The sequence below is a fragment of the Rhipicephalus microplus genome, chromosome 2 (assembly GCF_043290135.1).
Source record: "Rhipicephalus microplus isolate Deutch F79 chromosome 2, USDA_Rmic, whole genome shotgun sequence".
Classification (NCBI taxonomy): Eukaryota; Metazoa; Arthropoda; class Arachnida; order Ixodida; family Ixodidae; genus Rhipicephalus; species Rhipicephalus microplus.
This window is the reverse complement of record NC_134701.1, coordinates 256,573,000-256,586,923: the sequence shown is the minus strand read 5'-3', so window position 1 is coordinate 256,586,923 and position 13,924 is coordinate 256,573,000. Positions and strand designations below refer to the sequence as shown.

The window sequence follows — 13,924 nt, the reverse complement described above, 5'->3', positions numbered from 1 at the left end:
TTAACGACGTTTCTTGTATGTGGTACTGGTAGGGAAAAAAACTATATTCGCGCGAGTACAATGGCTGACCAGAAAAAGCTTGCTGCCTTCTTGCCTCGTATATCATAATTATAAAACTCTTCCTTCTTTCGTTACTTATGACACACAAGCCACGGAGAGGTTTAGGCTTTGCCTATCCCAGACGTGTAAATTTTAATAAAGGAAGAGAAATTCGTCTCTCTTTAATGGGAATCCACTGTCCCACCATTAACTGTTACGTAAGCGCGATATTCCCTACTTGTGCTCATCTTTGTATCTTTTTCTTTTTGTCTCGCTAGCAGTAAGATCCTAATAAACGCTAAAGGTGTCTTCTTATTTAGAAAAAAAAAAGACTTATAGCGGCCACACGAAAAAAGAAAGAACGTGCTTCTCGTTTACGCGTAGGATAATTTGGCACACTACGAACCATACGGGCACAGCACAGCGCTCGCTTGTTCATAGAAGAAGACGTTGCGGAAACATGGACATATAACATCATCGTAGCATGGGGCAATCCTTTTTCCGGAATATATCGCTTTTTACATTGCCTGGTAATTCTATCTATGATGAAAAAAAAAAGTGCAACTTGCAGTAGTGGTGCAAGGCTCGAACTAACAAAGTAGTTCGTGTACAACCTATCTTTTTTCTATGTTTTTTCAAGATATGTGTTTTTTAACAGTATTTCAAAGTATGGCTAGGTTTGGCTGTACTTGTACGGTATCGGTTCGTTCCCTATCTCTTTCCAGCACGGTGGTCACCCCAGGTAAGCACCTTTCTTCACTTTTTCTCTTGAAACACGTGAACCTGGCGCGTCGGATTTTGAATGGTCCACATTTTAATGCTTTCGGCAATCCGACAGAGATGCCGTTACTTTCTTTAGAACTTCAATGTGGCATTTTACGTTCGCTTTGTTCTGGTTGCCATTGTGCTCAAGGCACCCTAGATGGTGGACTCGCGATGTATTTATAGATATATAAGTATATGCTGTTCCCATTACGTTAGTAGTGCAGGAGAGCATGTTTATCAGTAGTTAACGCTAGCCACTATCAAAATGGAGGGCTTCACTTTCACCGGAAGGGACCAGTGGACCCTTACTGCATTGTGGTCACTTCAGATGATTAAAACTGACAAAAACTGACAATATTTTGTTCCTCGGAAAAAAATTGTTTTCTGCTGAAGATTACGACATTTTTTCAATAAAAACTCTGCTTCCTACCAAAAATAAAGTTCTGCGCATGAAATAGCTATACTATGTACAAATGTGTCTCGTGCTTCTGGCGGAAATACTTTACGTGACTAGCTGTTACCTGGTGTTATGATTTTCTTCGCGCAACTATAGCTATTACGTAATGGTACCTAATCTTCAGTTGCGTTCCAATGTGTTTTGGTCACGAGAGTAGCTGCAACACGGTTGAGGCAGGCACTGTCACGTGGCTAGCAGTTACGCATTTTGAGTCACGCAACTAGTTATTACGTGGTTTATGGTTAGAAAATGTCACTTGGCTAGCTGACACGTGACGTTAGGCAATTTTCAGTCACCTGGCTAGCTGTTTCATGACGCTACGCTGTTTCAGTGACGCGGTAAGTTGTTAGGTGGGAACACGTCTCCTGATGTCACAGGACATAGCCACATGACTATTTGTTACATGGTAGTACGTAATCTTAGTGACGTGACTACACATCATTGTTAGTCTCGTAACTTAATCGTCAAACACGGTTAATGCATTCCATGGACGGACGAATCGGCACACTAGTTGTGGGAGTGAGGCTAAGGAAGATGAAGTGATCACGTGCTGGTTAATTTTTTTTCGCGCCACCCGGTTCAACAAAGTTTCAACAGTGAAGCTGTTAAAACATTTTGTTTATGGTTAAAAGACAAACGAGCATAGATCGACATCTACAAACACCTATGCGATGTTCTGACAAATATTACGATCTGACAAATTGCGATCAAATTGTTGAATCGCTATGAATTGCAATGACGAATTGCGATGAATTAGGATGATCGGGTTCTAGCTACAATACTCAAGTTTGCCGCATTGTGCCGGTTTCATCTCTAAACAGTGTAAGTTGGTTGCTTACGCGTTATGGATCTGAAGTATCTGAAGTATCTGAAGTATCTGAAGTATCTGAAGTATGGATCTGAAGTGAACGTGGATCTGAAGTATAACTTAGGTCCCACTGCCAGTAAGCTAAGCACAAGCCTCTCCTCTTTGTAAAACACAAAAGGTCGCTTTATTTTCTAGTCTTTGGAAGGTGTAGTAACACTTCACCGATGAAGCACTTACGAACTTTGCTTAGAAAAGTTCTTTTATCATTCCTGTACGATTTCATCTAGTGTAACCGTATTCTCATGCTTTGACATGTGCGGATATGGTACAGTCTAGAATGCAACATCCAGAGCACTCAACGTGCTTGCCTGGGGCTCCTTCAAAGTCAACTTGTTCCCACCTACTTTCTCGCGAAGTCCACGTTGCGAACGTGTCCGCAGGTAACTTGAAGTCATTTTTGGTGGGCGATGCGAAACGGTGAACAGTCGCGAACTGCCACACTTTCTCCTCCGTTTCATGTGAGCCAGCAGCTGACGATATGGCCGGCATAACTAAAAACGCGCCGACACCTTAGAGCGGTGCCTACTTGCAACACAAAGTAGCACCGAACTTCGAGCAGAGTATTCCACCCTTCAGAGTATTCCACGCTTCAAAAAGAGCCTCCGCGTAAGGTTTATTTTTCTTTCCCGATCATTTTTTTAATTGACTTTCTTTAGTTGTCTTTTATCGATCGCCAACTGCGATGACGATGGTGCCTGCCAGCGCAACACCATGAAAACGAGGCAAGATCCAAGAAAGCACGTTGCGAGACGTCGTTATAAAGAAATTAGGAGCGGTAACGAAGCAGCTTCTAGCTTAACCCTCACAAAAAGAAATAGAAGTGGCAACAACGAATAAGCTATAATGTGAGAAGAAGGCCCCAGCGAGCGTGAAAAGGAAAAGAGCAGCGAATTTCTTTTGGGTTCACATTTAACCGACGGCCGAGTTTAAATTTAAGAACGAGTCGCTAATCGCTCAGTGGTCGTGCTAGATGCGTGGCGTTTTATAATGCGGTCACCGTCTCAATTACATTTAACTAATGAAGCCAGTTTATGGATTTCGTCTTGCTTTTGTTAGATGGTGCACCTTTTACTGCAACGTGCGCTCAATACAAGTTGCTCTTTTATGGTGCGAGGTCTTTGTACACGCCGCAGATAGAGACACTAATCGTTTTTTGTTACCGACATGTAACGCTTATAAAACATTCAATGTGTGTTATGGTCATTTAAGACCTGGTTAATAAAACTGCGTATTTTAATTATGTTTAGAAAATAATACACTGAGAAATCGTGGCCATCCTAATGCGCTCTTTCCTGCAACGTCTATTAATTTACATGCAATGCTGTTAGACATAAGTAATAATTACCAAGAATTCAAGCGATGCTGTTGATATTTCATACTGCGAGTGAGTGAGTGAGTGAGTGAGAGAGTGAGTGAGTGAGTGAGTGAGATTGTGCTCGCTTTCTCTTTCTGGGGAAATAAGTGAAAATGCAGCTTTCCGCTGTATGCTTAAGTCTTCTACTGCAATCGTCGCCCTTTGCGTGAAATAGCTATAGACGTTAAAACACGGACGGAGACGAAGGAGAGAAAGCAGTTAGAAAATTGCAAAAGGACAGTGCTCCTTCTGCACCGTTCTAGTTCCAGTGGCTGTACCAGTCACTTGGAGGGGCTCCTAATGGCGAGCCGGTTTGCTTCCGACGTTGAGGTTAGCGGGCACAAGATGAGAGGAAATGAGATCCTCGTTTCCTCACCAACGCGTCATGACGCTGTACCCACCCTGCTCACTACGTTGCCGTTCTTTAGCTGAGACGTCGAAAAGCAAAGTCATTCTGGGTGGAAGTAACCACTCTGATGGCACCGCGAGGCTTTTTTTGCAGGCGCTTTATGCGTGATGTGACACTAGAAAAAGAAAGGCCGCGGTGTAGGAGAGGGGGAACGGGTGCACAAAAATTAGAGAGGCGTATTTGTCGTGAGAACGTGTTGGCCATCGTGTACCTCGGGATCACGTTAGCCTTCTTTGAGAATTGCTGCTGTGGCGCTGACCCATACTGTCACATATTTATGAAAGTGAACAATACATACGGAAGTCTGTATACATTTCGCTGCATTGGTGTCCGCAAATAAAAAAAAATGGCAGCATATCCACGGAGTGAATGATGGAGAGTGGGGCGAAGCATTCATCCATCCATTCATTCTTCCTTCCATCCGTTCATGCGTCCGTCTGTGTGACCGTCTATGCGTCTGTTCGTGCGTCCGTCCCTGCGTTCGTCCATGCAGCCGCCCCTGCGTCCGTTCATGCGTCCATCCATGCATCTGTCTGTGTGTCTGTTCGTCCATCTATTCAACACCCCAAGTGCAACCATCTCGCATCTTTTCATCCTATATTCACCATATAGAAGCACCGTCATACAGCGGACGTTCCTAGGACTAAATGAGAGGTGGCACACGCACACTATCTTACGACTTGTGCTTCGGGTCTACTTCCTATCTTTAGCCACCTCGAGTTCATGGTATATACTAGTTCACTGTATTCATGGTACTGCGGCCCAACGCTCACTAAACCTTTCTAAAACCAAGGAGGTTACGCCCAGCAAGTATAACGTATAGCAACTTTTTCCTGTCAGATAGTGCTCAATGTACATGTCAATGGCTGCTAATGGGAAAATGAGAGACAGAATTCCGCTTTTACTTTCTTACGGCTTGCGCTTCGTATATACTTCCCAACCACCTCGAGTTCATGCAATACACTAGTTCACAGTATTCGTGGCACTGCGGCCGAACGCTCGCTAAACCTTTCTAAAACCAAGGAGGTTACGCCCAGCGAGTATAACGTAGCAACCTGTTCCTGTCAGATAGTGCTCAATGTACATGCCAATGGCTGCTAATGGGAAATGAGAGACAGGATTTGGCTTTTACTTTCTTACGGCTTGCGCTTCGTATATACTTCCTACCTTTAACCACCTCGAGTTCATTCATGGTATATACTAGTTGATTGTATTCATGGCACTTCGGCTCAATGCTCGCTAAACCTTTCTAAAACTAAGGATGTTACACCCAAGGAGGATTAAAAAATTTTTTCTTTAATCCTCCTTGGTTACACCCAGCGAGTATAACGTAGCAACCCTTTCTTCTCAGATAGTGCTCAATGTACATGCCAATGGCTGCTAATGGGGATCGCAGCGTGCGCGTTAACTAAAAGACGAATGCTGCTGTCTCTCAGTCCCCATTAGCAGCCATTGGCATGTACATTGAGCACTATTTTTATTGTTCAACAACGCACAGAAGAAATTTCTTACCGGCACCACCTTGGAGGTCAAAATCTTATGCTTGTTACACACTACAGCGGCTACGAGGGATGAACGGGTGCCGCTATCCAAAGCTTCGCCCCTAAAAAGCTCCACATATTGTGAGTGGTGTATATATGTAGTGTATGTAGTTATTAGTACCACGGACTATGGACACGCTACGGACTTGGACACTTTTGTTTAAATGTGTAATGTATGTTGTCCTTTGTCAATTTTTTGTTATTGTGCTTGTTGCACAGACGCTCGTTCTTGAATTTGTTGCGTCCCATGATAGAATAAACTTTTTCTAAACACACAAGCGATAAAGGCTGCGCATTGATAGCCGCAAGAACAGTCGCCAGCCATAGAGTCATCTGCCACGCTGTAAAGCGCATCGGCATTTATACATATGCTATCGATGATTCCAGCTTTATCTATGGTTACCGCGTAAGTTTTAGAATGAATTCAAATGTTCGCGTTGTGCGCATAATCTACAGAAATGTTCTAAAGTAATTTGGGAGGTTTCCATTTATTGAGGGGGGGGGGGTGCGCAAAGCAGTAGTTACACGTGTAATGGGCTGTTAACATGAATGAAAAGAAAAGGGCGTTTGCGGTAATAATATCCCCAGCAAAAACAAGGAAGCGTTTTGGGATTATTAACATTGAGACTATGTAATCAAGTACTTTTGTTGCTAATAACGACATGGTATAACGCCTAATTAACAAGTTGCACGATGATGCGTGTAAGCTAATGCAACTGCAGGTTATAAGAACCTAAATGCAGTTTATCACATGAAGAGGAGAAATAGGTCTGCCACTTCACCATGTGCATGCATGCATGCATGCATGCATGTATGTGTGCATGTGTGCATGTGTGCGTGTGTGCGTGTGTGCGTGTGTGCGTGTGTGCGTGTGTGCGTGCGTGCGTGCATGCGTGCATGCGTGCATGCGTGTATGTATGTATGTATGTATGTATGTATGTATGTATGTATGTATGTATGTATGTATGTATGTATGTATGTATGTATGTATGTATGTATGTATGCATGCATGTATGTATGTATGTATGTATGTATGTATGTATGTATGTATGTATGTATGTATGTATGTATGTATGTACAGTCGCAATCAGTGTGAGTTACAAACGCTGTCTGTGACTAAATGGCACCACCACTTCAAAGCGGCAGCTATATAAAGAAAAACGATGAATTAAGCTCTCTCAGCTCGTGGCACTTTCTGAACCACTTTAACTTTTGTCAGTGTCATTGTTCAGGTACGTCCGCTCAATCAAGGGGTAGATAAAGTGGCCATGGTTTAGAATTAGGGTCACTTTAACCATAGCCAACATGTTGCAACTCATTGAGTGCGACCATTCGGGTTTGTATGTGCGTAAACGTACATGCTTAGGAGTGCGTATGTTTGACGAAAGCCCACCGTCTCAAATAGCTTGCGATTCCCCTGTGGTCAGTAGATTTCCCATTCAATCTGTCACTATTTTCCCTTAAACGGGGCACACTGCCACCTTTGATCTTCCACGACATTAGACGTGAGAAGGATTCCTGCGAGGTCTGGATCGTTTATCAGCAAAAGGGTTGAGGAAGGCACTTACGTTTACAAGTCATTGAGCATTCAATGGGGAGTGACTGTAAAAACGGTAAATTTTATGTCTCAAGTGCCCACTTCCGGATCAATTTTCGGTGCTCACGCTACTAAACTTGGGAGAAAAGAGCTGTAAAGAAGAAACATAGGCTTCCCAAACGTCTGTTTATATTTTGTTATGCTTAATGAGCTGGGTTTCTTTGTTGCGCTGATCGATTTATTAGTTTTTATCTAGCCTTTGCATCACCAGGTTTGGTTTTACGATCCCAGTTCTTTAACAGAACTAGATCAAGTACCCTTTAATGTGTTTTAAGGTGTTTACGCTAGCAGTTCTATTGCTGTAAAGGCCTAACCTCGTAAATTCTGAATTTTACGCAAAAAATGCCAATGCTGGACCTTTTCGCAAAAGCAAAATTTTCTTCCTGGGCATACTGCTAACGCAAGCAACCCGACAATAGTTCAACGCTCTTAGGAGTAAAATGGCTCGCGAATCAAACACACGAACTCGCACACGCTTAAAATTGTTACGATAGAGTTTGCAGCTTGTAGGAAACAAATGCTAGGCAATCATCATGCTGAATTGCACAGTAAAGGTAGTCACTTCCTAAAACCCGAAGCTTTTGCGACCATGCTTAGTCCTGTGTTGACAGTGTCAGAATGAGTCAACCTTACGGTGAAGTTGAGACCATAGACACTGCAACATTTATAACAGTTTTAGATATCTTCAAGAAGTTTTCCATTTGCGATGGTACCTTATGACTTCGCTTGTAGCGCTAAGATGAGAAATTAAATGCTTTAGTGCCAAGTATAGCCACCTTTGAAGCTATTTGAAGTCATCTACAATGCTTGTAATGGCAGAAAGCAAAGCTTAGTTAGACATCACTGCTTCATGAGGCAACCCAACAAAACAAGAAGTTATCCAGTCTCCACCCTTGTATGTTACATCAAGCAACGAAACAATTAAATCACTCCCTCAACGAAATGAAAGCTTAATATGTGTTGGCTGTGCAGTTCCTAATCAGAAACACGTGCCTGGACAAAAGCGCAGGGTTACTTTAACTGCTCATCTCAGTGGTTGAATCGGAAATGAGTGATGATGGATTGCAGTGGGGGCACGCTAGTAGCTGCCCAATTAACGCGTGATATGAATAGTTGAGCCGCTAAACTTACTTGATAAAACTTACTAGACAGAAAGTATAACATGAACTGAGCAGTTACGCTTATGCGCAAATACCTATAAAGTTGTATGTGTAATAAAAGCTATCATTTTGCAGCCACCTATTACATGCTTTGTGCCGATACTGGTTCATCGTTTGATTTGTAAATTTATTATAGGAAAATATTCAGTAAGTTCTTACAGAAGAAAGTAATTAATGTCATAATCATAATGGTTACTATGTTAAGCAACCAAGTTACGTCGTGCCATTACATGTTACCTGTAAGCGAAGTGACTTTGAATGCATGATATTTGGTACGCGTAGCTCTGCGGTAGAATACTGTGCTGGCATGCCGGCGATCCTGGTTCTAATCAGATTGTGTATTTTCTTATTTTATTCGATTTTTTAATTTTTCGCCATAGTGGTTACGGACACCGGCAGCGGTGGACACCGGCGGCACACGCGACCCTTGTTGTGATCTCACAGAACAGCTTTCGCTGCGAAACAGGAAAAGAAAAACAACTACTTTCCTGTTCAAATCCGGCTGAGGAAGATGCTCGTATAAAAACTGCGGTAAGGTAACGAAGACACGCACACTTAAATTCGGCCCTCTTCCTGCTCATTGTTTTCTCCTTGACCCTATTCACATGCAAGTGTAAAAATAGAAAAAAAAAGAAGCAAATTGGAGAAACACAGAGGAAAACTAGAATGAAACGAGCAAGAGCTTTGGCGTGAGTAACGCCCGCGAGGGAGTGGCTTTCCGGCCAGCGAGGCACGATGACAAATGATCGCCCCGGAGTGTTAAGAAGCAGCAGCCATTCATTCTGGCGATTATACAGAAGTTGTTGAATCTTCACGGCCCGCGAAAGTCCCACAGATATAACACTGTTTCTTTCTTTGCTTATATCGTTTTTTTCATTTTATTTCTTGCACTGGCTGTGATATTTGACTATAATGGCGGAGCCCTTCGCCTCTACAGAATGAAAGCACCGTAAAGATGCAAGAAAAGACATTTCAAGAGCCAGACTTTTTTCTGGAAAATACAGATAGCATATGGTGTAAATATTGTGATAATTAATGTGCCTAATTTGTGTTCCTGCGACTAATCTGGATGGCTAAGCTTATGAAGTTTTTAAGAAATAATTTTCTATGAAAAGTATGAGTGTATATATGCATTGTTCTCTTAAAGGGGCCCTCTAACGCTTCAAAACATCTGTGCCGACTGGATAACTCGTAGTGGCACTCGCCAAAACTACTGCGAGCGGAAATGACGCTGGAAGGTTGCCGCCATATGATTCGATAAATGTAACGTGAAATGTGACTGCGGCATTGCATTGAAATAGCAGTTACTATTAATTGGATTTATTTTTTCATTAGTATGATTGTTCACTCAAAGTTACACAGAATAAAACTCTCCGACTTGTCCAGCTTGAAAACTGCAAAGCAGGTCAGAGAATGTGTCGAAGGTCACGTTCTGGAGGAAACGCGACGCCGACGCTCTGGGCGCCGGTCTTTGAAGAAACTAAAAGAAAAAAAATGTAAGAGCGTTGATATCTACACGTCATTGCAAACAGAAAGATCAGCAAAGCTACAAAACATTATAGAAGCGTTCACGAGCTGGCTCGTTTCGGACGTGTCGTTCCCTCTTCAAGTACCACATTGTTTGTTACCATCGCAACAACATCCTTAATACGCTATACGTAACAGACGATAGGTCATGCGAGCTTCTTGTACGGTAGGGCTGTGAGTTCATTTCATTGGGCAGCCTTCTGACGTCAGAGAGCGAGGAACACAGTAAGGTGAGCGCGTGAAAATCGAGTTGAAAGTAAGCCCTGAATTCATTGTATTTTGACATCTCTACGCTGAATGACTTTGCACTGCGTGGCCCTATCGCTGCCGTTCTTGCGGCAATTATCTCTTAAGCCGTCAGTGAACGCGAGCAGCTATAAAAAACATCTAAAACTATGAAGTCGTGAAAAGTGTTGGAGGGTTCCTTTAACAATGCTACGCGTTAAAGAAGTCATGCTAACCCTTAAATGTACTTCTCCTTACTATTAAACTCTACATCAGCTGTCAATTTATAAATGTATGTTTTATGTATCAGTATCTAAGGTTACTGGTAAGCAAGAAAGAGGAGTAAATATATTAGGTTATTAAAATAAAGCATTCCAATTACTGTTTTTTACTGGCTCTACGCACCTCGTTAAAGTTTGCGCATTCTGTAAGCTTACTGTATTAACGACGACCCTGTAGCTCTTAGCTCATAAACGGTTAGTTCTGCTACTCATGAAGCGTAGTGCCTTTTCCAGTTGTACGTAATAACGTTTACCTTCTGCTGGGACAGGCGACCTATTACCCATCACTTCAATTAGACTACCTGTCAAGCGCGCTTTTTTACAGCAATTTTCTTTCAAAGGTGAAGACGACTTTAAAATTTATGAGATAGGAGGTATTTTATAGCAATAAAAAGGGTAAAATATTTTGATTAATGTACGAGTTCACCCTAAATATTAATACTATGTTCACTAATTTCAAACAATAAAATCGCGTAGCCTGTTACTTCACCATGCTGGTACTTCGAAATACGAGAGTAAGATATAAAAAGTTAAGAAAAGGAACGTTCTGCCACAAGGACGAGGCATTGAATGCAATAGCAATAAATTTACTGTCACACGGAGAACGATGACAAGCATCTCGATCGTGGCTGAAGCGCAAATAAGGACGCTCCAAAAAAACTTGCAGGCATTCACAGGACAAGCTTTAACTAACAACTCTCATAGTTACGTTTTTGTGTTCGAGCAACGCAGTGCAAGTGGCAGAAATGGTGAACAGGACGCTCTTAGACAGAGTTGATATACATACCCTAGAGGAAAGGTTTTCTATGGGGCCCATGCTATAAAACCTATAACCACTCGGGTGCCACCATGATGAAACGATAGTCTTTCGGGGGACGTTCGTGGGACGTTCGGGGAAACTTTCGGGGGACGTTCACTCGCACACGCCATGGCATGATGCAATAACCCCGGCCATTCTTTCTGTTTCGTGGATCTCTGTTACATCGAAAAAAGAGACTGCCACATTAGGTGGACTTTTTGACTCATGGCAACAAAAAAAAAAATGAATGACGAGGCATTGCATACGAGTCAATCGGCGGGCAAGCAAGCCGGCGCAATCGGCCGAACGCCGCACCACCGCGCGCTCACAACTTGACAAAGATGATGGCGCAAGCTACCAAACGAACATGCAAACCCTCCATTCCGGGCCCAGCATATTGCATAAATGGCCAGCGTATTTTCCCTAAAAATAGGCGATATAAACGTCATGCAAATCTTGTTCGTCTACTATACGTGAACACGCTTTTTTACGATTTGTACAGCGAAGGCTGGAGTGTTCTAAACGCCTAAGTTTACCGCTTCTTTAAATTATTGTGATGGAAACATTGACAACATTTCAAGATGTCAGCGCTTTGGTGGTTATAGAATTTCCGACGCAGCTTTTCCTCTAGAGTCCGTGTAATAACTCCACGCTCTCAGACACTTATCTTTGATTTAGGCTGTGGGGCATGCAATGACCCCTCTGCGTCTCCTGTCACGTGATGGTGTCTCACACGTGGTGTAACCGGTGTTCCTTCTTTTTTCGTTCCACATAATAAGTGGGTACACAAAGAGGGCCACATTTTGTGCACGTCTTAAATGCAGCTTTCAAATGAAAAAAAAAGTGAGATCATTGTGTGATAGAAAATACGCTCAAGCTTCTGCGAGATCTACGAGGGATAAATGGTGCATATATATAGTTTGACGTTATTATGCTCGTCCATGCATGGCGCGTGCTTGAATCTACGGTCGAGTGCTTCAGAATTTTTTCTTGAAGCTTATTTCTTTTTTGGGCATCTTACACCCCCCCCCCCCACACACACACATACATACATACATAGATATATACATACATATCTGGGGCATGACGGCGACTGTGACAGCAGCAGCGAATTGTTGCGGGGAGTATGCACAACATTTTTATGGCAATAATGCAAACCTGCAGCATGATTTAAATGTCCCAGAACCGCAAACTGTGGTCTCTGGCATGAAATTGGATGTAGGGAGTTAAGGAAATGAGTGTACGTTTAAGGGTTTTTTTTTTCTTCGTAAGACATAAGATAATTGAGATTTAACAGACAATCCTGCCATGCTAGCTTAGTTGGTAAAGCATAGGACGCGCTATTCAAAAGTCATAGGTTCGGTCTCTGCTCACAGCGAGGTATCTTTTTGCCCGCTTTTCTTTCTTCGCAATTGCGTTACAATTATTTCTATTAACATCCCCTGTGCCTTCTCTGTCATGATTGTCTGTTAGATTCATTAATTATGCATGGAGTAACCATTTAGGTTTTACAAGTAGCTTGTACCTATTTATGTCGTTCCTTAGGAGAGCCGGTAATGAGCTTTGTTCTTTCTGTGAATATGTAATAATAAAATATAGAGTTAAACAATAAGTAATAAAAAAGGTGTGTGTCATTGCGGGGAAGTCACCACTCCCAGAAATTCGCGCTAAGGCAGTTTGCAGCAAATGTCTGCAAGCATCTTTTGATATTGTCGACTGGCATACCTTTAATTTTAGAGTTTAAATGAAATAACATTAAATGAGACGCTAGCCTTCGTCCTATTAAGAGTGTCTACACAGCAAGATTGTCGTGACGTGCTGTGCTGCCAACGAGAGGCGGCAATTTAAAGGAAGTAATTAGGCGTACCGCGCATGCACAGCGGAAGTAATTGCTCCGCTGTTGCTGTCGGGCTACACCGGTAGTTCTTCCGTTATATACACTCTTGTTTGCCAGAGAGAGGAGAAATGAGACGCCAATAAAAAAAGAAAAACAAGTGAAGAATACGAATCACCGTGTCTGGTATTAACGACGTTGCGAGGCATCGTCGAATGCACCGCCTCGGGCTATAGTAGTAGGCCCCGCGCTGGGAAAAGAAACAATTAGCGAGCGTACCACGTTGTACGGCATTACCGCATCTAGCTTCTAGTTTTGTAGAGCACTCGAAAAGGTTGCAAGCACTGCCACTGTCGTACTCAATGGCGCAGGGAGCTATCCCGCAACACAGTGATGTGAATACTGAGAGTTAAGAGAAACAGGTAAAACACACCAACGTTGACGGAATGCATTGTGCAATGATGTGCGCGAACGTTCAGAATCTCTGCTGAAAGGTGAAGTTTGAAGTTCAAACGTGGAGTGACATTTATTTGTATATCACTCTTTGATGGCCGAGTGACCTGTTGACACGATGTTACCCAGTATCATATGAATGATGGTGATGATGAAATGTTTTGATTGAGCTAGTAAGTTGTAAGTAGTGCCTTCAGTAGTTCGTGAATGTTCTTTCTTCTTCCTCGTGTTTTACGTAAATGTAACACCGATATTTTTAATAGATCACAACTGAGCATTAGCAATACATTTGATCTATCGTGTCTGAGGCCTTTGATGCGCCACATGTCGGGTAAATAAACAAGTTACAGTTTCCCCACAAGAACGAAACAATGAATTTAATAGCCCTAGAATAAATGTCACAGAAAGAAAGACAAGCAACTAGTAATTCGCAGCCTACCACTCAAGTACAAAAAATGCATGAAAAGAACACACAAAAGACGAGTGAGCCCTAAAGCTGTCGCAATTCCGCGTTTGCATCGCACTTCTCAAGCAAAAAGGAGGACCCGCAAAAATAACGCACAGTTATACACAAAATAATCGCGAACGCACATCAGTTCACAGTTACTTCTTAGT

General features: G+C 42.5%; 1 pseudogene; it reads left to right on the top strand.

The window, feature by feature from the left end:
- The first annotated feature begins 2,105 nt into the window (after nt 1-2,105).
- The window catches only part of LOC142794652 (cell adhesion molecule Dscam1-like), a 118,720-nt pseudogene continuing 106,901 nt past the window's right edge, over nt 2,106-13,924 (top strand).